The sequence below is a fragment of the Equus quagga genome, chromosome 16, assembly GCF_021613505.1.
Source record: "Equus quagga isolate Etosha38 chromosome 16, UCLA_HA_Equagga_1.0, whole genome shotgun sequence".
NCBI classification, from domain to species: domain Eukaryota; kingdom Metazoa; phylum Chordata; class Mammalia; order Perissodactyla; family Equidae; genus Equus; species Equus quagga.
In genome coordinates, this window is record NC_060282.1 from 76725953 (window position 1) to 76750894 (window position 24942).

General features: G+C 41.3%; 1 protein-coding gene across 1 annotated transcript in view; it reads right to left on the reverse strand.

Moving 5' to 3' along the window:
* The window catches only part of PAG1 (phosphoprotein membrane anchor with glycosphingolipid microdomains 1), a 90429-nt gene that overhangs the window by 47770 nt on the left and 17717 nt on the right, over positions 1-24942 (reverse strand). Inside the window, exon 2 of the mRNA XM_046641935.1 lies at positions 5104-5198. The gene's annotated coding sequence lies outside the window, so the exon portion shown is untranslated. The remainder of the gene's footprint in view (positions 1-5103; positions 5199-24942) is intronic.

A 24942-nucleotide genomic window follows, 5' to 3' on the forward strand; every position in this document is an offset into this window, starting at 1 on the left:
AGGTGTTCACAGCTACCTAGGAAGCACATTTAGGGAAGTTCCACATCTTTTTGGTACTGGCCTGTCACAGAGCCAAAATTTCTGCCTAAAAGACCAAAAAGGCCGCAGAATTTAAAAACCATGAGAAAAATTTGGTCTCAAAACTGGGAATAGTTGTTTTTCCAGGGAAAATTTATTTGTTTTTAGCTTAGGACCCCATTAATCAGGAAGCTAGGATTATAGTTCTCTTTTCAAACTGTTCTCTTGAAAGCATGAACAAAATTTGGTTCTTTCATATCAACCATAACGGATTTCACAGAATTCATTCTTCATACGAACCTCCCTCCTTCCTCGTCTTTCCCACTTTCTATTCCCTGTGCCTCATTTTACCCTCACTCTTTTTAACTTACTCTGTCTTTTTCTTTTTTTTAAGATTTTATTTTTTTCCTTTTTCTCCCCAAAGCCCCCCAGTACATAGTTGTATATTCTTCGTTGTCGGTCCTTCTAGTTGTGGCATGTGGGATGCCGCCTCAGCGTGGTTTGATGAGCAGTGCCATGTCCGCGCCCAGGATTCGAATCAACGAAACACTGGGCCGCCTGCAGCGGAGCGCGTGAACTTAACCACTCGGCCACGGGGCCAGCCCCCTTAACTTACTCTGTCTTGATGTGTTGTGTATTGTGTCTTCTTAAACGCCCCTTTGGAGCAAGTTAGGATATAAACAAACAGCAGCTTATAAAGATGAAAAGAGCTTGGAGATAATCCAGTTCTATCCTCCACATTCTTCGGATGAGAAACCTGAGGTTTCAAGGTCCAAATGATACTGGTTTAAAGATGGGCTGGAATTTAGGGATCCCAAATGCAGCTGATTGATTTTTCCTCCATCTCCTCCATACCTGACTGCCTGCTACGACATTAGGGTCTCTCGCCTCTCCTCTTCTTAAGACAGCACTGCCCAAGGGATGTGGCTAGACATTTCTCCCCATCTGAGACAATAAAAATTTAGGAAATTCTGCATTCTGCACCTCGCTTTGGAGAGTCACAAGAACGTTCTGAGAAACCTGCAATAAGTAAATCAATTTAGTTTCATTTAACCCCTGTCTCCCAAATGTATCTCACCATAAATAAAACCTTTTTTCTTTTCTCTTTTAGTGGCATGGGGGGGCGGGGAGTGGCACCCATTCGCACCCTCAGGGCACACTTTAGGAAGTGCTGGGTTAAGGCAGGACTCCAGAAGGCAGCTGTCTAAATCCCCATGGCAGGTGGGAGAGAAGAATGGTCAAATGTCCATCTCATTGACACATCACCCTGAATAGTGGCTTCTCTCAATGATGGCAAGTCGGGCAACACCACTGGTCTCAGGGCCATTGTACATCCAAAGGTACCGGACCCATCCCAGGAAAAAGGCGTTGAGGAAGAGGGAGAGCAAACCTCCTTGGCCTTTCTCCCAGTGCCGCTGGGGTGATCCCATGTGGGCAGGCTGGGGAGTACAGTGCACCTGACAGCCTTGGGATGCAGTGCCTGGAACCCTCTGTTTACCACACAGCATTAATCCGCACCCACTTCGAATTCTAGAAGGAGAGAAATTACAAATTCTACTTCCACTGATGTAAATGCCAAAAGACCACAGGTTTACAGTTCCAAAACCAAGAACATAACACGGCGTGTGTACCTCTGTGGGGCTGGCACGTGCGTTCACAGACCCCAAAGGGATGCGACAGTTAAGCAAGCTCTGGTGTGGTCCAGGAGGCACCCGTGGTTGGGCGCGTGGAGCCCTAGCCTAGACTCTGGTGCAGATGGCCCAGATGTCAATGCTGTCTACCCTCACCACCTGTGGGACCTCAGACAAGTTACTCACCCTCTCTGAGCTTCAGTTTCCTCTTCAGTAAAAGAGAATAACAATAACAGCAGCAGGGCAGTCCAGTGGATCACATGATTTAATATTTGCAAAGTGGTTAGATCAGTGCTTGCCTCACAGTGAGCACAGCGTGTTTGTTAAGTAAAATGGTGCATTAAGTGTTTACTCCAATTTCCCTCTACCGCTCTACGTTTCCTTTCATAACAGACAGAGATGACACACATCATTGGTAAAACCAGGGCCCTCACCCTTCTGACTTTACGACGGCCAGGCCCGACTAGTTACAGGGATACAGATAAGGCCAGACCAGACAGCCTAGCTGCCTGTGAGCTCCCACTGCTCTCTGGCGGGCTGTGGTTGCATGCTATGGAGAGCAGGCTGTCACTAGCATGTTAATGATGAGGCCATGTACAGTGGTTACCAGGGATTCCAGAAGAACAGGAACAACAAGGCAGGATGGGAGGCAGGGCTGCCAGCATCTCAGATGGGCCAGCGAGGACCCTGCAAATGGTGTCCTCCAGGGCTCGCGGGTCCTCTGCCGCGGACAGTGCCTCCGAGGAGCCCTGGAGGGCAGGAGCTCAGCCTTGCCTCCCTGGGTGGCTCGTAACTCCCTCTTAACTCAGTTGTTTCACATAATCAAACAAAAACCACTTTAAAAATGGATAAAATAAAAGCAACAAATAGATTGAAGCAGCAAAAGAAAATAGTTTGGTAATACCTCAGTTAATTTTTCTTGGTTTCCTTGCTCTTTACTTGAAAATATCACCATATAAATATATCTTACACATTTTTAAAAGGTTAACAAACACATATCTTTATAGATGGTCAAGTACATTTTAAAAGACTGAGAAATTTAAAAACAACAAAGCAGATGATGTACACGAATGACGTCACACGCGGTGGAGTAAAAGATCTGCTTTAGGTGCATAAGACTAACAATCCTTATATGGGTTACATAAAAAGCTGAGAAGGGTCTGCAATAATCCAATGACCAACTGCATACTGATGACATCACAACTGTAATTTTAGAAATCTCATAATTTACATGATATACTTCTTGTAAAAATACGCAGAGAGTTCCTCTTACAAATACAAGCCAAGACTGGGCAATATGATAAATCTCTCTCTGAGCATAAGGACGAGGGGCCCTTGAACTTGGCCGGGAACGGCCCCACCACCTGCTCTCGGGACTCCCCTGGTCCCTGGCTCACGTGCTCTGTCTGTGAACACAGCAGCCTGCAGCCTGGCGACATTTTTTTCTGCTCTAGGAAGAAACACACACGCACACACATGGTTTCCCCGGACACCAGGCTATCAGGGACCATCGGATCTTGCAGTTCCTGTGCTTGGGGAGGGGGAGGGGGTCTCAGAGACTTAAGGAGCAGGAACACTGAGCCTTGGTCACGGTTTACATTTCTGCCAGTTCAGTTTCCAACACAGAGTTTGCAAACTGCTTTGAGTCTTTGCTTTTACAGTGGCTGCCTTTAAAGTTCTGAGCATTTTGGGCGTGGTGCCCTCTCACGCTGTCCCTAGCACTGTACCTCTTACCTCCAGACACGTCATTTAATATCTTTCTTCTGTTATCTTAGGCAGCTCACACTGGCTTCTGTGAACCACCAGATGCCGTGCAGAGGTTATTTTTCATTTATACAGACACGTGAATCTAACGCACAGGGAGGGATCTCAAAAGCAGCTCTCGTGTGTTTATAAAGCACTTCTGAACTTTCACTATTTAATTCTTGTTACTGCAGTATTTTAGCTAGGCACACTGCTATCTCAAAGACTTTTTTCATGTAATACATGCATGACGCAATGTGAAGGAAACTATCGCTTCAAGGAAAACTATTTCCCCAAATTATGACTTGCAGCCACAGTAATGAGAAGCTATTAAAAAATATTTCTAAAAAAATCTCTTGGCTGATGTATTGCTTAGGATTTCGAGATTCCCCACTGCTCTGCTATTTTCCCATTCTGTATGCACAGCACAGATTCCTGCCAAGCCTATTACAGTGAACAAACAATGTCTTCTCTGTCAGGACAGAGAATGAATAGTATCACAAAATTCTCCTCTAATGTAAAGCTCCCCCCCAACCCCTTCAGAGAAGGGCCAGAATGAGGACTGATGAGGAAAACACTACCCTCCCGTCGCCAATCTGAAATCGCATGCTAGCAAGTTAAGTCATGTCAGCTACATTGTAACTGCTAAGCAGAGAAAGTTGGCAAGCTTACTTTCTTCTAAATTGGATAGTATATTTTTGCATTTCCGTGTGTAAGTGTACACGAATATCTTTATCAGGAAGGAAGGAGGCGTTTCATCAGACATAATTTTAGGGCTTAGCAAAAACAGCTTTTAGCTACAGACTGAGCAGCAACAGGGGAACTTCATGACACAGCAATTTGTGTTAAAATATTGGCAGCTAATTCATGAATGCTGAAGCTGACTGTGAATTCAGCTGCTTCTGTTAAGCCTTTATTCCCACTATGCTCATGATTCATAACAAAAGCGCCTGGAGTTACTTCTCTGAAACATACAGTATAATGCGGACAGACTTCCCTTTAGGGTCTCTTTCTCTCTCTTATTCATTCTCTCTCTCATATTCATTCATTCTCTCTCTCTCTCTCATATTCACTCTCTCTCTCTCACAAACACACACCTCCTCACCTCCTCCTAACAGAGGCATTAAGGATATAATCTTCTGAAAGAAGAACTCCATGAAGGATTTGTCACCAACCAATGAAAGCTTACTTAATAGGTGCTTTCATAAAAGAAGAACACGGATTTCTTGAAAATCTTCCATATTTGTAAATCTTAGTTGGTCTAAAATACTATGACTCAGAGTTTTTTTTTTCCTGGTGACATGAATACAGCATATCTTCTATTTTAACCTTTAAAAGGAATTACCCAACGCCTTCCTCTTAGAAGAAGAAATGCTATTTTTGGAATCACACCACACTGCCTTTTGATTTCATGAATATCTGAGAGAGCAACAAGCAGAGAAAAAATATGGCTTCCCCTTTCCTTGCTTTTTCCCACACATTTTTAGTACAGCTCAATGAGCTCCAGATTCTGATGGCATTCTCCCGGTAACACATTTAGAAGAGACTGCAGGATATTCAAACAGCTCTGCCCTCTTCTCTCTCTCCCTCTCTTTTCTCTCATATCACTCTGGGTCTGTATTAGACTACACAATTAGGCCTTTGGGCAGTACCACTGCAGTCTGCAGATTCTAAGGATGTGCCCCCTTATTGGTACAAAGGTAATATTTACCTTGGAGAAATGTCTATCGAAATAAATATTCAAAATTCTGGCAATGTACTCCCTTTGAAATGTTGTTTGCTGAGAGTTCTCTCTTCTTTCTTGGCCTATAACCAAAGAGAAAGAAAGTTAGAAAAAAAAGGCAGATGGATATAGACTGTAAAGATACTTGTGGAGTTCACTGTGGAAATGCTAGCAAATTTATGCCAAACACTGAGCTTTATATTCCGTCCTGAACAAAGCAGCTGCAAAGTAGAGGAAAAACTTCAAACAGTAGTGAATAGATGAAAAATTTTCTCTAAAATAACAGCCACGTCAATGTCTAATTAAATACACAATTGAAAAAAATTTATTTAAATACACAATTTGAGTAAACACATCAATTTACTTGCTCTTTCCATAGTTTTCCTAGTTTTATGACAAATAAATCTATGTGTTGTAATATTAGCAATCAAATAACGGTTATCTGAATTTGAGATAAAACAAGTGATTTCTATGAAGCGAGTATTTATGCTTTTAGGTACAGTAAGCTGGGACTTAACTGTGAAAATGTCTTAATAAAAGGAGATTCTTGGTACAGCACGAATAGTGTGTGACCCGAATGACACGCAGATCCCCTGATCCGAGTCTTCATCCATTCCACTGTGGAAAGGGGGAAGACATACAGAAACGGAGGAGAGGACAGGGATGACCTCCCTCGATTGCCCTCCTGATTTGGCGGCGCTCCTCAGTCCCATCCCATCTCTGGCTTTGCTCTATTTTGGTGCCCAGCCTTTCCTCCATCCTCCTTTCCTCTCCCTTTCTCTTTGCATCCTCTAATAAATATCTCCTGTATTGAACCTCTGTTTTACGTAAGACACCATGATAGGTGCAGTGTGAGAGGGAGGAGGGGAGGGGAGGGGGATGGAATGAATGAATGAATGTGTTTATACTCTAAGGAGAATATCTTGGCTGTTGCCTAAGATTCAGAACTTCTCAATTATTTTAACAGACGGAGGTACAATTCCTGATTTGCAATGTAACACACTGAGTAGAACGTGAGCCTTCTAGATTTGCACCTAGTGATGTTCTTTTATCAGGACCACAGATCATCACCTTAGACTGAGTGTTGCTTGCTTTCACAGCAGAGTCAGCAGATTATTCATATTATCTTTAGGTACATCTATTGTTTTCCTGACAGTTACCAAGGGAGAAATGGCTGCCTTTTGTTTGCCACTGCATTCAGCTACATTATTATTTTCTTTTTTTAATACATCTAAAAAGATTAGAACGAGACACACAATCACCGGCTGTCTTCCTCCCACCCGACTCCAGGTCTTTCCACTGTCAATCATGCAAACTAAGAGGCCAGGCCTTCACTGGGTGAAGGGCTTGACACACAAGAGCCTTTCCCAAGCCATCTTTCAATCTTTCATTAGATTCCGAACCAAACCTCCTCCGGAACCCCTGCCATACAGATCTGTTTAGATGTGGATGCCAACTGCAAACCTCTCTACTTCCTCGTGCAGTCATGCTCAATCCCAGGGAACTCTCTTGAACTCATTAGAAATATGAGCAAGATTGATTATCTAAATCGAACTGCTACAGTAAAAAGTTAAACTGAAAAGAATAAACATTTTTCTTAAAATGCCAAATCTTATTAATCTGTATTTTAGAAATATTATGTTTGCATATACTTCACATATTACTAGATAGGAGTAAAGAGTCTGATTTAAAAAGTGAACACATGACTTGATAGTTAATTTAATAACATAAGAGTGGCACATAATTTTGTATTTTCAGAAGATGCATTCCATGAGTTAAAAATATTCCAAGGAAACAAGGTAATGTGGTACTTACATAGGACAGACATATAGATCAATGGAATAGAATTTAGCATCCAGAAGTTAACCCATATATCTATGGTCAACTGATTCTTGACAAAGATGCCAAGACTATTTAATGGGGAAAGAATCATCTTTTCAACAAAACGTTCTGAGACAACTGGATAGCCAAATGCAAAAGGAAGAAGTTGGATCCTCATCTCAGGCCATGTAAAAAAGCTAACTCAAAATGCATCAAATACCTAAGTTTAAGAGCTAAAGCTACAAAACTCTTAGGAGAAAAAATAGGGGTAAATCTTCATGAGCTCAGATTTTGGCAGTGAAGTTTTAGATATAACACCAAAAGCACAAGCAATGAAAGAAAAAACAGATAAATTGGACTTCATCAAAATTAAAAACCTGTACGCTTTAAAGGAGCCTATCAAGAAAGGGAAAGACAATTCAAAGAATGAGAAAAAATATATGCAAATCATATCTGATAAAGGACTTTAATATAGAATATATAAAGAACTCATAACTCAATAATAAAAAGACAACTCAATCAAAAACAGACAAAGGATCTGAATAGACATTTCTCCAAATAAATAAGCAATGGCCAATAAGCACATGAAAAGATGCTGAATATCATTAGTCGTCAAGGAAACGCAACTCAAAACCACAATGAGATACCACTTCACACTCACAAGGATGGCTATAATCAAGAAGTCTAAGATAGTAACAAGTGTTGGCAAGGATGTGGAGAAATCGGAACACACACTCTGCTGACGAGAATGTAAAAATGGTACAGCCACTTTGAAAAAAACCCTGGTTGTTCCTCAAAAAGTTAAATACAGAGTTACCACATGACCCAGTAATTCCACTCCTAGATACACCAAGAGAAATGAAAACATATGTCCACACAAAAACTGGTACATGAATGTTCATAGCAGCATTATTCACAGTAGCCCCAAAGTGGAAACAATACAACTGTCCATCGACTGGTGAATGGATAAACAAAATATGAGATATCCATCTAAAAACACATTTTTTTAGCCATAAAATGGAATGAAGCACTGACACATGTTACAATATGGATGAACCTTGAAAACATGCCAAGTGAAAGAAGCTAGTCACAAAAAATCTCCACATATTATGATTCCATTTCCATGAATGTCCAAAATGGGCAAATATATAGGTTGTTTAGGGCTAGGGGATGATAGCTAAGGGGTGTGAGGTTCCTTTTTGAGGTGATGAAAATGTTCTAAAATTGATTGTGGTGATGGTTGCACAACTGTGAATATACTACAAACTATTAAATCGCACACTTTAAATGCATGAATTGTATGGTAGCTGAATTCTATCTCATAAAGGTGTTACCAAAAAAAAAAAAAATATTCCAAGGAATGTGGACAATATAATGTCAGTCATTTTCCAGCTCAATCTGAAAGAAAGATGGCAACTCAAAGTATAATTCTAGTTGGAATCCCTGGGGTCATTGCACTGAAACAGGATTGCCTGGTTCCACTGCCAACTATCACATTCTGACAGAGACAACCTGAGTAAAATTCTTCATGGACTAAATGTTCCTTCAGGTTCCCTTTCATCCTCATGACTCACGTTTGAGTTTTAAAAACCATACCTAGAGGCAAGATATCTACTCAATATGAGACTAGAATCATGATGCTCAACCACTGATTCTCAAATATAAAAAGAAATTTAAAGGCAATCTATAAATCAACCCCAGCGGATACTTGAACCCTTTCGACAATGTCTGGAACACCCAGTTGATAAGTGCAATGTCAAAAGAACTTGGTTAAACGTAACAGTTAGAAGCACTGAGCACTGAATGAATCACTCAATATTCACTGACTGAGTGGATTAATTTGAACATGTCAGAGTAGACTCAAGGATATTGCTATAATAAAGCCACTCTCACTCGCCTGTGTCCCTGAAGACAGAGAAAGGAATAGGACTGCAGGTCGCTCACGATTGGCATATCACCACAGCCAAATGCCATCCAAGTAAACACAACCCTTTATTCGTGCAATAACAGAAACAAACCAATAAACAAAACTTAGACCTGCTAATCCAGCCGATGCTGGAGTCCCTTCCATAATGAAGGGCTTCCAGAAGGAATCCCCTTCTATCTCCAGGAAGTGCTGTTAGGTTTGAACTAGCGGTAAGGAATGCTCTTCTGCATCCCAGTAGCTCAGTGGCTTCAACCTAATTTGAGTCCTGGTTCTAATTTCTCTGGCTACACAGAACAAGTCCAGTAGTTTCCCTACATGGCGACCTTTCAAATACTTGAAGGCACCTATTTAAAGAAGTCCCTCTTCCCCTCTCCTTGAGCCTTCCCTTCTCCATTTCAAAGACTATAGTTTTGAGTCCTACCTACCGTAACTCCAACAGAGCACAGAGGCTGTACGGAGAAGGGAGCTGGGAGCTAGCCAGGCCTGCTCACAAGAACAGAGCAGGCTGAGAGCCTGATCCAGCTACAAAGCCCAACCTAGGAACCAGGCATGACATCCAATAGACGAGGTAACCTTGATCTGATTGAGGAAACAATCCTTACCTGGGCTTTGATGACGGTGGTAGGGGAATTCTTGGGGCCCAGCTATCACAGGGAGGCAAAGCTATCGGCAGAGAGCAATAGGCTGGTGAAGTCAGGAAGGTGGTCCATTACCATCATGGAGGTCTGATCACAGCTACAGAATCTAGCCACTGTGCAGTGACTCAGGGTAAGAGACATGATTCTTGAGAAGACCTCCTGGCAAGACGAAGACAGGTCACGGTACTCAAAGTAGGTACTGAGTCCCAGATGCTTACATACACAGGAAGAGAAAGAGCTGAAACTTGGAAGGTCAGGGAGTAAGTATCGTGGGAACCTGGAAATCATTCCTGGGATAACAGATCCTACATCTGGATGGTGATAAAGGCCACTTGGAATGCAACGGTCATCCCAGTGGTCAGCACTGGGGCAGCACCATTCTCAGCATGGTGGAGATTAAAATTCAACAAACCAGACAGCCAGCATTGAGCAAGACTCTACTGTGGGCAAGGCACAAACAGAACACGATTAGTGATATGCTCCACTGGACTGCGGGGAGGTCTAAAAATCTTAAGCATTTCCTGCTTTAGTCAGAACAAATTCAGATTTGGGGAGGGCAAGATGATGCATGCAAGGGGAGCAAGAGGGGACGAGAGCGGGGAGGCAGGAGGAGACCAGCTGGAGGCTAATGCTCTCATTTGTTGGTTGTTCTCTTCAAAATGGTTAAGCTCAAAGGCAAGTCTCCAGAGGAAGCAGCACTTCATCAGTGAAGAGTAGGCCAGGACCCGTACGCGTGTCAGTCTAGATTCTATACTTTTATTTGGAAAGCCTAAGATCACAGAAGATTTTTCACCAGCTACATTACACTCTTGGCATGTACGAATCTTATACTTGACTAAAACAAAGTCTAAATGTCTTTCATATGTGCTGCTGCTAACCACATCTCTGCCTACTGCCCATTTGCAATTTAATTGGTGGTAGTGATGGTGGTGAGGTGCTTACATCATCCCTGTGCCATTTCTGCCTCTTAGATTTGGGTCATTGCATTAAATGTCAAGATGTTCTTGATTTCTCTTTCTCTCTGGTTATTACATTAGCATCTCTCCCAGCTTCAGGCCATGCATTTATACACTTGTACCCAAGCGAGGCCTAATGTTGACTAGGACAGGGTTAGCTTCCAATACCAGAAGCCTTTCTCCAGGAAGAGAGCAATTTATTAATCAGTTCCCTCTGGATATACTTACCAACCCAGTTACTAATTCTGCTAATTATACACACCCCCCCATTTGTCCAAATGATAAATGTTAGCAATTTGATACCCTTTGGTTAAAAAAAAAAAACAAAACCCAAACATATCTATAAACGAATGCATACTATTTCTTATTAATCCATCTGAATTCTACAATGGGTTTAATAAATTGTCAATATAATAAAGATCAAGCTCAAAGGACAGACATTTCCCTCCATTAAAATTTCAATATTCAGTCCTTCACAGTAATCATGCAAGAAAATAATACTAGATATGCTCGATGGTACGGCAATTAAAGGCATAGCTAAAGACAATGCGTATGGGCTATGACGTCTGTGCCATGGTGGATTAACATGACTCACGGTGCATCCTCTGCCCTCCTCCTGGCAGTCTTGTTCACTCGGGCTGCACTTCTCCCCTTGCTAAGCTGCCTCGTGCCTGCTGGCCGCTGGTTCTCCCCGCTGTGCCTCCCCTGTCTTCCTCCCCCCAGCTGCTTTAGCTCCCACGGTCAGCCGTCCTGGTATTTACTGAGCTAACAGTTCTAGTCTTCATGCCATCTGATGTCTCCTGCTTCATTTTTCACACACTCTAACAGCTGCAGTCCTTGATGTACGCAAAGCAACAGTCCATCAAGAAAAGAGTGTTTTCTGGGGTTTTATTCTCCTTATGGAGAATAGAAAAATGGAAGAGGCAAGAAAGGAGAGTTCACAGAGGAGCCAAAGAGAGGCCATGATGAAGATAAGATGAAGGCCAAAAAAAAAAAAATCGAAATTTTTTTACGCCTCAAAAAGATTATGACACTGGAAAAATAATTCTTTCTGAAAATCCTCTTTGTGGTGCAGTTTAATGAAAATAATCCCCGTTCCAAGAACATATTTCTCTTGAATTCTAGGGAGCCAATGATAAAAATCCTTGAACATGTATCTTTATACCATCTACAATATACAGAACCCAAGTAAGCATAGACATAATTATATTACATATATCAAATTATTTACAAATGACATTTTATTAGCAAACCCTTCTTTTTGTAGTATTGTTACCTGTAAAGAGGCTTAAAATGACACGATTTCCTATAAGCCTTATCCGTAAGCATGCTTCCTGTGCGAGGCTTGAACATGAATTCTTTGCAGTTTCAGTATTAACAGAGAAAAAATCAAAATGACCAAAGCACTCAACAGGAAAAACACCCTTTCTTGTTGGCAAAAAATAGAATAGCTTACAATATGCAAATTCAATGTATTTAAGGAAAGTTGCATGCTTCTCAGACATCGGAACATAAAGCAAGGTAGCAAAAACAGTGACATTAAAAAAATTAGCTTCGAATAAAAATGTTGCTTTAGCAAACAGAAAATAGAGAAATAGACTCCTCTAAGTACTAGTTTATGAATTGGCAGTAAAATATTTTAAAAACCCTTCTTTAGGCAATGTAAATAAACATGGAACAATAACCAGGGCAATCAAGGGGGTCATTCATTCATTCATTCATTTCCTGATTTACTGTTCAATGCTATTTCCTCGCTACAAAGAACAAAAAGTAAATATTACTCCAGTCCTTTCCTCACCGTGCATCTGGGAAGCTGTCTTTTGGACTCGGACTCAGGCTGCCATTTACAGAGTCTGTAGCTTTGGCTTATCTTCGCCTCCTAATGGGTACCTAACCGGAGAGCCACGTGGCACGCTGCCTTCTCCATCACAGAGCCTCAGATCAGCCTTCAGACACTTCCTGATGAGGAACAGCTTCTGTTTTATCTAGTCCTGGGACCACCCAAGGGTTGGTGGAGTTGGAGGGATGCTGATCGCTGAGTTTTTCCAGAAGTTGTGTGAATGGTGTATAAGTGTGGGGTGGGGGCTTTGCAAGGAAGACCTCCCCTTGCCCAGAAAGTGGAGGAAAGTGTGGGGTCAGACAGTAACTTGAAGTTTGCCCACATACGCCTTTGAGATCCAAAAATTTATAGAAACTTATTTACTGTTATGAGTCCCAGCCACAGAGTAACTTCAGGATAGAAAAGGCCCTCCCTTCTGTTCTTAAGGTTCTACAGACCTGGCTGTGCTGTGTGTGCTGACCTGAGGCCATGGCTCTGCCTGTGGGGTCAGAGGAGGAGACGCACTTAAGATCTGGTTATTTTTCTGGCAGCTTTCCACATTGCTGAAAGATTGCTGTCTGTAAAGTGTCTGAGTTTCAGAGGGGTGTGTAGGGGTGTGGTGGGGAGGGTGGGGTAGGTTGGTATTTTGTAGATGGACCATATGAGACAAAGTAATTTTCTAGTGTCCCCATTCTTTCTCTATATGTATATATAAGTATATGTATTCCAGACTATAGATCTATATCCACCTCTCTCTCTATTAGCGTGTATAAGAGAGAATACATATTTTATATATATGGAGTAACACACACACACACTTGACTGCTTCAATCTTGAACTTTCACCACTATCTGCAGATGCCACACCAGAAGTGTGCCATTGACATCATACCCACATGGCCATTCTCTTACGACCTGGGGCTAGTTTTATGAGATGCTATCATACGTATGACATTTCAATTATTTCTCTGATGGAAAATAACTACTAGATGACTAAGTTGAACTTTACAGAAATTCTGGGACACTTAGTGAGACGTCATGCTCAGTATCCCAGAGAACGTCAAGGAGATTCGTTTGAATGGAAATAACACACAAACTAATGGATGCATGAGCACACTGGCAGGAGCCTCCCAACGGCCAGTGCTTGGCAGATGTTAGCTCTTTCATGATTTGTAAGACATGTTGTGTTCAGCAGAAGGGAAGGGAGCAGGATGGACCCCAGTCTACCAAGCGACATCTCTGCAGGGTGGCCACATTTAGAATACTGTACTTGGCATGTGTGTGTTTGCACGCCAGTGTGCTACCTTTCTGAGCCTGTTACGGGTTGAATTGTGTCCCCCCCACAAATTCATATGTTGAAATCCTAAGCCCTGGGACCTCACAATGCGACCTTATTTGGAAATGGGGTCATCACAGATATAATTAGTTGAAGTGAAGTCATACTGCAGTAGGATGGGCCCCTGATCTAATATGATTGGTGTCCTTATGAAAATGGGAAATTTGGACCCAGAGACTCACACAGGGAGGACGCCACATGAACAATGGAGTAACGCTGCCACAACCCAAGGACGTACCAGCAGCCAGGAGAGAGGGCTGGAACAGACCCTTTCTTAACACCTTAAGAAGGAGAAAGGCCCTGCTGACATCTTGATCTCAGACTTCTGGCCTTCAGAACTGTGAGGTGATAAATTTCTGATGTTGAAACCACTTAGTCTGTAGCATTTTATCATGACAACCCCCGGAAACTAACACAGAGCCAGCACATGAAAAAATGGTCAAGTTCTCTAACATTAGTCTTGACTTCAAGGCACAGAGATGAGGGGGAGCAAGGTAAGCTCATTACTTTACATTTCTCTTATAAAGAAGTCTTACACATCAGCCCAGCCACTATTCTGAAGTTATCTCTTAATTTTATAAATTCATGTGAATGCTGAAATAACATAGAAGTTCACATAACTCATGATACAACTTCAAAGGGGGAATTTGTATTTTTAAACATTGGTTTCTGTAATAGATCGAGGGACTAATAACCAAAACAACATGAAGCAGAGTTAAAGAGAAAACTTTCAATAGTTTTCTTTAATTGAGAGGCAAGTCTTGAAAGGATGCCTTAAGAATTTGGACTGACCAAAATTTCTAAGGAATTTCTTTACTTTATTGGGACATATTACACTTAGATTGATATGATAGAACATTTAATTTATTTTCTTTGACTCCTCTGCTTGGTTAATTCATACTTTTCTTTGACTTTGAAAGGTCACTCAAAATTCATGCTTAAAAGTCCGCTCTGCTTCCCCCGTCCACTGTTCTGCTGTTTAGCACTTGTGCATATTTCAGAGTTGGGTTAATATAATTTTAGAGTTAAAAGCAAAATACACAATTTTTTAGCTCAACTAATTTTAGCAATAAGGAAACCGATCCCCAGCTGTGATCACACCCTTCTGGGTTTGAGCCACGAACATAACCCAGGCCACTTTTCATTACCTTCCGCTCTGTGGCAGTGGCTTCACCATGTTTCACAGATGCTACCGGTGTGTGTTTTCCCTAATCAGATGATTTGGCCTCAAGGCTGGTACCGTTTTCTTTTTTTTTTTAATCTTACCCGAAGATTCTCCTGCAATGTCACATCCAGAGCAGGCATATCAAAATGCTTCTTTAAATACAGATTATTTATGATATTGCTAAGTTTCCATAAGGAGATATCAGCAAGTGACGGTACATGAATGTTCTTTAGCACACTGTTATTTTTTTAAGGTCTCTTCCATTTATTTAACACCTATGGTGCATTTCCTTTAACCTGACCGTAGAACTAAACGGCATTATGTATAACTCAGGTTTTATTTTCCTAGTTGTTTAGATTTCCATACTAATGGCATTTTGAGTGAGATGTGAAATGTGAGCTCTACTACTGTGGTCCTTTGTCTGGCTGTCTGGTCAAAGAAGGAACATGAGCCCATCTGATCGACTGAGTAAGACAGGAAGCAGAAAGAGAAGGAAATAAGAGAGAAAAACAGGCTTTAAAGATTTGGAACTCCCTTGGACAAAGACACGATCTCTATTATAGTTGGTAAAAATCACCAAACAAATGCTGCAGGAGGTAATACGGTGGCATCTTAGCATATAAAATGGAAACAGCTGAGTGCAGTTTCCATGTCAATCTGCCCTAACAGAGAAATGAAGATGACACAAAACATCCGTGAACCTAACTGGGAGAGCGGGAAGCAAGAAAAACAGGAGCAGCTTCATCACTGCAGAATTACATCTTTTTTGGTCTGTCATCAACAGGTGTTGCCATGGTAACTATCCTGTAGTTAAGACGTAGTAGAGGTGAGAAAATCCATACAAAACCACCATAGAGGGAAACATAAGAAAGGTGTGCTGTAGCCAAACTAACCTCAGCCCTGATAGAACGAGCGACTAGAGACTCGCTCCGCCACTCACCAGGTGCTCATGTGGTCGAATCGGAGGCTGCAGGCGAGAGGGGGTCTCAGCCCAGGAGCACGGTCCTTGGAGGAGCCAGAGACTCTTGGGGGTCTGTTGTGGCTCTCAATTTATCTTAGGTGCTAATTTACATCCTCACTCCCACGTGTACAGTTGAGCTTTTTGATGACTTTAGGGGGAAGGTTGCAGCTGTGTAATGTTATGTCTGGAAACTTCTAGAAAGTGAATATCTGTCAGTGACTGACTTCCTTACTTCACTTCTACCACTCACAGGCAGTATATTTAGTAACAATTTCTCTGCTTTCTTCCTTCAGATGGAGAAGCTAGGGTTTGCACACGATGAATTAGTGAAATAATTAAAAGCTACTTCTTCCTGTGAACAAGTATAGCCAATATCTGTGGCCCTGGTACCAGGAAATACCCCGGAGCCTGGCTAGGATCAGAACCCCATTTCTATGGTCCTTCCTCCATCGCTCACAGCTTATGACAGTATTCCATATATTGAGCACCACGAATGCTGAAATACTTATTATTTCTGAAGTTAAATTCTGCATTTTTATTTTGTAAACTATTGTTGGTGCCCTCTCCAAAAAGGGCACAATCTATCACCTTTATTTATGAAGATTTTTATTGTTGTTGTTCAAATGACCGCTCCACTCAATAAATAACATGGATTAACATCCTTTGGTAATGGGTGTGATTCTTCCAAGTTAGGACAGCTGACAACAAGTTTTTGAAGAATAAAATCTGACAGGTCTAGCCTGACAGGCAAATCAGTGTGGCACCAAGGAAATTCTGCTAAGGCCAGGCAGGCACCAGAGTGTCGTAGAATACAAGACAGCTGAGGTGTCAGCAGACATGGCCCTGAGACCCGACTCTACATCCTTTGCCCATTTCTGGGACTCAATGTCCCGTTCCCTAAAGAGATGGAAACATTGCCTTCTTCACAGGCTTGATGTGAGGCTCAAAGGAAATAATGCATATGACAGCGTTTTTGTGCATAAGCAGTAAAACACTAGGCAAATAAAAGCTGCTGTTGGAAATACTACTGTCACTTGTTTTTCAGGCTTTCTGCTACACTAATATTACGTGATTCACATTTTTCTTTTTGAGATTTTATTTTTTTTCCTTTTTCTCCCCAAAGCCCCCCAGTACATAGTTGTATATTCTTCATTGTGGGTCCTTCTAGTTGTGGCATGTGGGATGCTGCCTCAGCGTGGTCTGATGAGCAGTGCCATGTCCGCGCCCAGGATTTGAACCAACGAAACACTGGGCCGCCTGCAGCGGAGCGCGTGAACTTAACCACTCGGCCACGGGGCCAGCCCCTACATGATTCACATTTTTGATGGTAAGTAGGCCACGAGATTTTCACATGATGTTTCTAGTAGAAAATTTCTTTCCTCATTATTATTTGGAGGCGTTTATCTGATTTGGACTTCGTTGTCTTCTATTAGTTCCTTTTAACTTTTTGTTTTCAGGCTGGCAGATTTGTACCACTGGGGCGGGTGTGTATGTGTGTATGCAGGGGCGTGTGCAGAAGAGGAAGATGGATAAGAAAAGGAAGAGAGAAAGGAAGGGACAATGAGAGGAACAAATGAGTTAACAAAGAGAAGGGGGAAAGAGTTTCCCTTCCATTCCACACATATGTATCTATCCCTGATGGTGTGTGTTATTTGATTTGCAATCTGTAGCTCACTAGTGGTAAGTTATTGGTGGTCTTGTTTGCTCTTCAGCAGAAGCAATTCTGGGGCCAACACTAATTCCTACAACTGACTCTCATCTCATGCTGCTTCTCCATTCCCATGCCGAAGGACTTTGCTGGTTGTAGCTGAAGATGCATAAATCCTCCTGTTTCTCAAACTAAGTCCGTAGATCTCTTTACAGTAAGATACATACTTTGTCTTTTTTTGTTTGCTTGTTTTATTTAAAAAAATAGCTCCCTCTTTAAAATGTTGCCCTTTTGCTTCTGAGCGTTTTGAATTCATGGTCCCCCATTTCATCCTTTCTATTCTGTCCCCCACTTTATCCTTTCCTTTCCATCCAGCTGCTCATCCCATTCAGCTGTTGGCCAAGTCTCATGGGTTCTAATCCTTAAAAGTCTGTCATAGTAAATTTCCAGTTTATTATAACCCTTGCTCATTGAAAAGGTCCACAGAATACAGAAAGATATATTATAAAAAATGAAAGTTCTTTTCACCTTATTGCCCCAATCCCATTTCCTTCCCTATGGGTTGGCACTGCTAGAGCTGAGGACAAACACTTAAAAAAGGTCTAGAAAGACAAAAATCTAGAAGTATTTTTTTTCTTTGTTACATATATGGTACCCCTACACTAGACATTGTTCAGCAGTTTCATTACATTCATTTACCAGATCTAAGAGAACTTTCCTTGTTAGCACATAAAGAGTTATCTCATTCCTTTTAACTACAGAGCATTCAGTGGTATGGATATACCATAATATATTTAGACATTTCCATGTCAATGGATATTTAGATTGTTTTTGGCTTTTCCCAGTTAGAAACAATGCTACAAAGATGACTCTCGCATGTACATCTCAGTACATGAGCCAGTATATTGATAGGATAGATTCCCAGACACGGAATGGATGGGTCACAGCACATGTGCATTTTCCATTGCATTCTGTCTCTCCTTACTGACCTAAAGCCAAAGCTGTATTAACACAGCTGTAAAAGACAATACACTTCTCAGTTCTGTTGGGTTTCACCACCAAACAGATTCATTTCTCTGCATGCCTTTGGGATTCTTGAGTATCCCTGTCTGCTGATGGTATTTCTTCCTGGCTTTCCAGCACTGCTGTGGATTTGTGGCTTTCTTCTTCTTCTTTTGTTTTTTCTTTTTTAATTTGGTGAGTGAAGAATAAAGTAACACCCCATATACTTGGTGAGCCATCGAGACTCATCAGACCTCTTGCCTGGACAAGGCCAATAGGGTCCTAACTACTCTTGCCTCCTTTGTATTCATCCTCCAGAGCTGTTGGAGTAACTTTCTAACACAAATATAATCACTCCATTCCCCTACTTAAACTGCGTCAGTAACACCCTAATGCTTGGTGGGTGTTAAGGGTTGAATTTTCTCCCCTGAAAAATACATGTTGAAGTCCTAGCCTCCCGTCCCTCAGAATGTTACCTCGTGTGGGAAACAGGGTCTTTACAAAGGCAATCAATTTAAGATGAGGTCGTGAGGGTGGGCTCTAACCCAGTATGAATGGCATCCTTATACAGAGGGGAAATTTGGACACAGAGGCAAACATGCGTGGAGGGAAAACGATGTGAAGAATCAGAGGGAGAATACATGTGAAGATGGACGCCGAGACTGGAATCATGTCGCCACAAGCCAAGAAACTTCTAGAAGCTGGCAGAGGCAAGGAAGGAGCCTTCCCTTACAGGTTTCAGACAGGGCATGGCCCTCAGGATGGCTTGATCTGGAATTCTGGCCTGCAGAACTGTGGGACAATGCATTTCTTGTTGTTCCAGGCCACCAAGCTTGTGGTACTTGGTTACAGCAGCCCCAAGAAACCAACACAGCAGGTAAAGCCAACCTCTTAGGCAGTTCAGAGAGCACCTTTCACACAGTGGCTGCCCTCAGCATCTCCTCACTGCCTTTCCCACACTCACCCTACTGCCTTCCCTGCTCACATCCAAAGGCTTTAGGATTTTTCCTATGGCCATGCTTTTGAACATGCTGGCCCCTCTATCTAAATTCCTTTCTCCTATTCCCCAAACACTACTAATGTGTCTTAGCCAATCTCCAGGGTCACCTCCTTTATGAGCTGTTTGTGACATCCCCTTCCCCACCAGTCTCCCCAGGCACAACTGACTGACCTCGTGAGTCCCCTCGGTGCTGCACCTAGAGTATTTTGACATTATTTTGCACTTATTTGTTTACACACGTCCATCCCCCTCTTCTATGCTGTGCACTCCTTGAGGGTAGAGCCATTCGATGTATCCATCAAAGTTCCCGCACATAGAATATCCAAAATGGGATTTTTCTGGGTGAACAGTGCACACACAGTGTCATGAAAATATAAAAACTGTTCACAATTTCTCGTAGACGCTATTCTGTTAAATGGCTCTCATGCAAAGAGGTGGAGTAGAGTAGGTCAGGGCTGACGATAAATGGTTAACGCACACAACTGACAATGGCCGAGGAGTACTTTTCCACATACTGAATTTGTGGCTATTTTCAGCTTGTTATTATTTTTGATGAGATTCATTCTTCTAATCAGTTACACTGAGAAATTTCAGACTTTTCCATCAGATACTGTGAACTCCAACAGCTCCAACCATCAACGATAAGTGTCTAGTATCCACTTCAACCCTGATGTCCACTGCCTCCTTCCTTTATTAGAGAGCTTCATCACAGACAGAGGCAGATCCATGGTTCCTCGGGCTGGAGGAGGGTGGGAGATGGAGAAACTGTGGGGGAGGGTGACAGCTAAGGGGTGAGGGACTTCTTTTTAGAGTAATGAGAATGTTCTAAAATTGTGGTGCTGAATGCAAAATTCTGAATATACTGAAAGTCACTGAACTGGACATTGAAATGAGTGAATTGTATGGTATGTGAATTATAACTCAATAAAGCTGTTTAAAAAAAACGTATGGTTCATTTAATCTAATCCAGTCCACAAAAATTTCTGTTAAAACAGGTCAACTTTTTAGCAGCCAAACATCCACACAGATAAAATAAAACAAACCTTCTGTACTAATAAAAAAGAAAATAAACAAACACAAAACCACAGCCTGAATGTTTACAGCATCCTAAGGAAAACTTGACAGACACTGGGACTTCTCACGTCAGGCCCATTGACTCTGACCGTCCTATTGCGCAGTTATAGCAGCATAACTAGGCCTCAGAACTTTCCTTTCGTCTTAAAGTATCTAATTCTCTCTTCTTTTTCCTGTGTCATTAGAGATACACTTAGTTCAATAAACATGAGAGCAAGGAGGGAACTAAGACAAAATGATAAATGATGGCCAAGAAGCCAACTCTTAAAATCTACTGAGTTTTAGATAGTGGAGGGGATAGCAGTTATGGAAAATCCAGTGACCTCAGCGCTTAGTGAAGACAGTAGCATTTGTCAGGGTGTCGGGCAAAGGACACCACATCTTTAACACTTGCCAAGCTGTTCACTGTCTTCTGACTAAATGAGGGAATGAATGGCTAAAAGCAGACACCATGGTGTTCATTCACATACTCTGGTATCTACCACGTATCATGCAAATGCTTGTCTTATCTCCCCAGTGACGTTTCAAACCCCTTGAAGACAGGGCATGTAGCTAATGGGTTTTCTCTCCTCCCACCGCTCCATACCCAAAGCATCAGCAAAATTCAGCGAACAATTGCTTTACGTGGCGCAGGATACACCCATCTCAGAGTCTCACCCTACTAACGAGACTTTTTTCCTTTGCAGTAACATTGTTTTGGAGCAAACATGATTTAATGCATGGAATAACAAAATCTATGCAATAAACCATTTCATTATTGATTGTTACCATGCGTTGAAGCCCCATTTCTAAGGGCTTTATTTTGGAGAAATGTACACTATAATCACTTAAGCAACAGAAGAAGCCTTCAAAATCAATAGGTTCTTGGCTCATGAACGTATTCAAGCGTGACCCAGTGAGCAGGATTCCACTGGGTCCACCCAGATTGATACTTACTACAAACTTCAGTTTTGAAAACTATCTTAGAAACAAAGCTTTTTTAGAGGTAGTTTTTAATGTAACCACAAACAAGATCTTTAACATGGAAAGGGAGGGAATAATTTCTCTCCGCAACATGTCCTTACGTAGGTCACACACTTCAAAAATTACTACTTCGGGGGCTGGCCCCGTGGCCGAGTGGTTAAGTTCACACGCTTCGCTGCAGGCGGCCTAGTGTTTCATTGGTTCAAATCCTGGGCGCGGACATGGCACTGCTCATCAAACCACACTGAGGCAGCGTGCTACATGCCACAACTAGAAGGACCCACAATGAAGAATATACAACTATGTACTGGGGGCCTTTGGGGAAGAAAAAGGAAAAAAATAAAATCTTTTAAAAAAAACTTACTACTTCGCTATTGAAATCTGATGATCAGTCACAGAGTTCAATATATACTTGGAACGCCTATAGTTAAATGGGATTAGCCAAGATAAATTATGGAGAGAATCATGCAAATATATGAAAAAACATTCTCAGAGGTCAATGCGCTAGGATGCAATAAAGAAAAAAAAAATACCTCTTACACACATTCACAAAGAAATACTCAAGTGTGCCACTTAGGTAAGGAGGGAGCTCCCTAGTTCCTGTGGGAGGGACTGCCCAGCCCTCTGCAGCCTGACCCGCCAGCCGGACCTCCTTTCCAGCACAAACTCGCCCTCCCCTGCCTGTGCCTTTGCTGGTATCATTCAAGCTTCGAATGTTCTACCCCCTTCTCCATGATCACTTAGCTCTACGTCCTGATGGTCCTTCTTTGTAAGGCTTATTCTTTTCCTTCTGTCTTTAGAGTCTGCCCAGTTCCACTGACATCAAATATTACCTTACTTGTCCTATTTTGGGGGTGAATCCTTTTTTCCCACGCTGTTCAAGCAGATAACACTTCTGGGTCATTCCCTCTCTTCCTTTCAGTTGAAGGGGAAGTGGAGTGACTTACCTAAGGAGTGATCTGGGGAAGCATAACTGGGTGCACTGGGCTCAGCTCCTCCCTTCTTCCTCCAGGGAGGGGAGCCGCCCTCTAGGAACGTGAGTTTTCCTCTGATCCTCTATGCCATCGCTTGAGTTCATCCTTTGGGCCCACAGAGAGGGCTGTTCCGGGCAGTGTGGCTTGTGCTCAATTCTGGGGTTCCAAATAAGCACAACAAATAAATCCTGCCCTCCAACCTGGCCTTTACAAGTAACAAAGGTGATATTTGAGACTTTCCTACCAATTATTTTATCCTATCTCTTAATTTTTTTCAGAACGTGGGAGGGCCAGAGGGGTGTCATTATCGTGGTTTTCACCAAAGACTCCAGCATCATTCATATACGTAAGGATACAAATATTGATTAGATGGCTTTAAAAATTGATGTGAGATTGTGTCCTATCTGCCCGTCTGAACACAATTTTGAGTCATGTCTCATAAGTCTTTGCCACCCAGTGCTTCACCACAATGCCCAACCTATAGTAAACACAAACTCAAATGAGTTCAGTCATGAGCACCTCATCTAACTAAGGATACGTAGAGAGGATTAAAAAAAAAACAAATCTTAGGACTACAATAAGTGTGATTCCAGTTAATGGTTATGAGCTTATTAACACATTTTTGGTGTCACTTATCAGCAGTGTTAGCATAAAGTTAATACAGGCAAAGTGAGTATAAAATTAATATATGTTACCTACTGTGATTCAGCAGAGTAAATTTAACTGCACACTGAGCAAGAAGAGAGAATAAAAGATAAAGCACATTCTGACAGATTTTCTCCATCAAAACACACAAGATCTCATTTCAACAAAATCCTGTCATTAAATTTACAGCACCTCTAAGAGTGAATTTTATGTGATATATATTCAAATCTAATTTCCAAAGCAGTGATGGCAATCCATCATAAACCAAGTTTTCCTTTACCTACATGTTAAACCTTCATATTATTTGCTACATTATCCTTTGCTCATTCTTACATAAAAGCCTCATAGATACATAAAAAGCTATTCATGTGCAATGTTGCTGAGAATTAATGATTTAGTTGACTAAGTACATGTTTTTGAATGTTCCCCCATGAAAAAACAAAAGTAAATTAAATACACAAAGGATTACAATTATGTCAAAATAAATACAATGTTTTAAAAAACTTTAGAGGTCAATTAGTGGATAAACTACTAATTTTTCTTCAATTTTATTTTCAGCATACTATCTTTTTTTATTTAAACTTGCATTTATTGAAGGCTAACTGGATGTCAGTACTAATGAATATATGGTGCTAACAAGCAGTACATAACAACACAATAATAATGCTAGTAATGATTGCTTATAGAAAGCCCTTTCTAATTTTCAAAGATGTGTCAGACATTTTTCCTTTGACTCTCATAGTCTCCTGCTAAAATGACAGAGCAAACACACCGACTTTACAAATGGGGAAACTGAGGCTCAGAAAGATTTAGTGATATTGCTAAGGACAGGCAGGGCCGGCCCTCCAGTCCAGATTGCTGACTCCCAGTACTTAATCATTCACTTGGAGATTCAATAAATAGTTACCGAGCACCTACTATGTAAAAAACCCCATGTTGGGGCTGGGGATAGACACAGTCCCTACTTTCCTGGTCTCTCCCTCTGGTAATCTTATTTGCCATAGGACCAGTCATCAACATGCACACGGCATGTTCAATGTACTATTTTTATTTTACATATGGATAAAAACAAAAATAAGTTTGCAAATATTTTTTCCATAAAAGCAAAACTAGGGAAGACTGCTTTAAAATTAATACAACTCAATTATTTACTTTAGAAATTAAGACCATGTTATACGACCACCTGAATACATAGACCAAATATTAACAGACATAAAGAGAAAAATCAATGGTAATAAAATCATAGTAAAGGACTTTCAACATCCCACTTATATCAATGGATAGATCATCCAGAAAGAAAATCAACAAGGAAACATTGGTCTTAAATGAAACATTAGTCCAGATGGACTTGATAGATACATACAGAATATTCCATCTAAAAACAGCAGAATACATGATCTTTTCAAGCACACGTGGAACATTCACCAGGAGGGATCACACCTTAGGCCATAAACAAGTCTCAATAAATTTAAGAGGACTGAAATCACATCAAGCACCTTTTCTGACCACAATATGAAACTAGAAATTAATTACAAGAAGAAAACTGGAAAAAACACAAACACATGGAGGCTAAACAACATGCCACTAAACAACCAAAGGATCAATGAAGATATCAAAAAGAAATCAAAAAGCACCTGGAGACAAATGAAAATGGAAACATAACATTCTAAAACCTATGGGATGCAGCAAAAGCAGTTTAAGAGGGAAGTTTAAAGCAACACAGGCCTACCTCAACAAAGAAGAAAAATCCCAAATAATCAATCCAACATTACACCTAAAGGAACTAGAAAAACAAGAACAAAGACTGGAGTTAATAGAAGGAAGGAAATAATAAAGATCAGAGTGGAAATAAATGAAATAGAGACTAAAAAACAATAGAAAAGATCAATGAAACTAAGA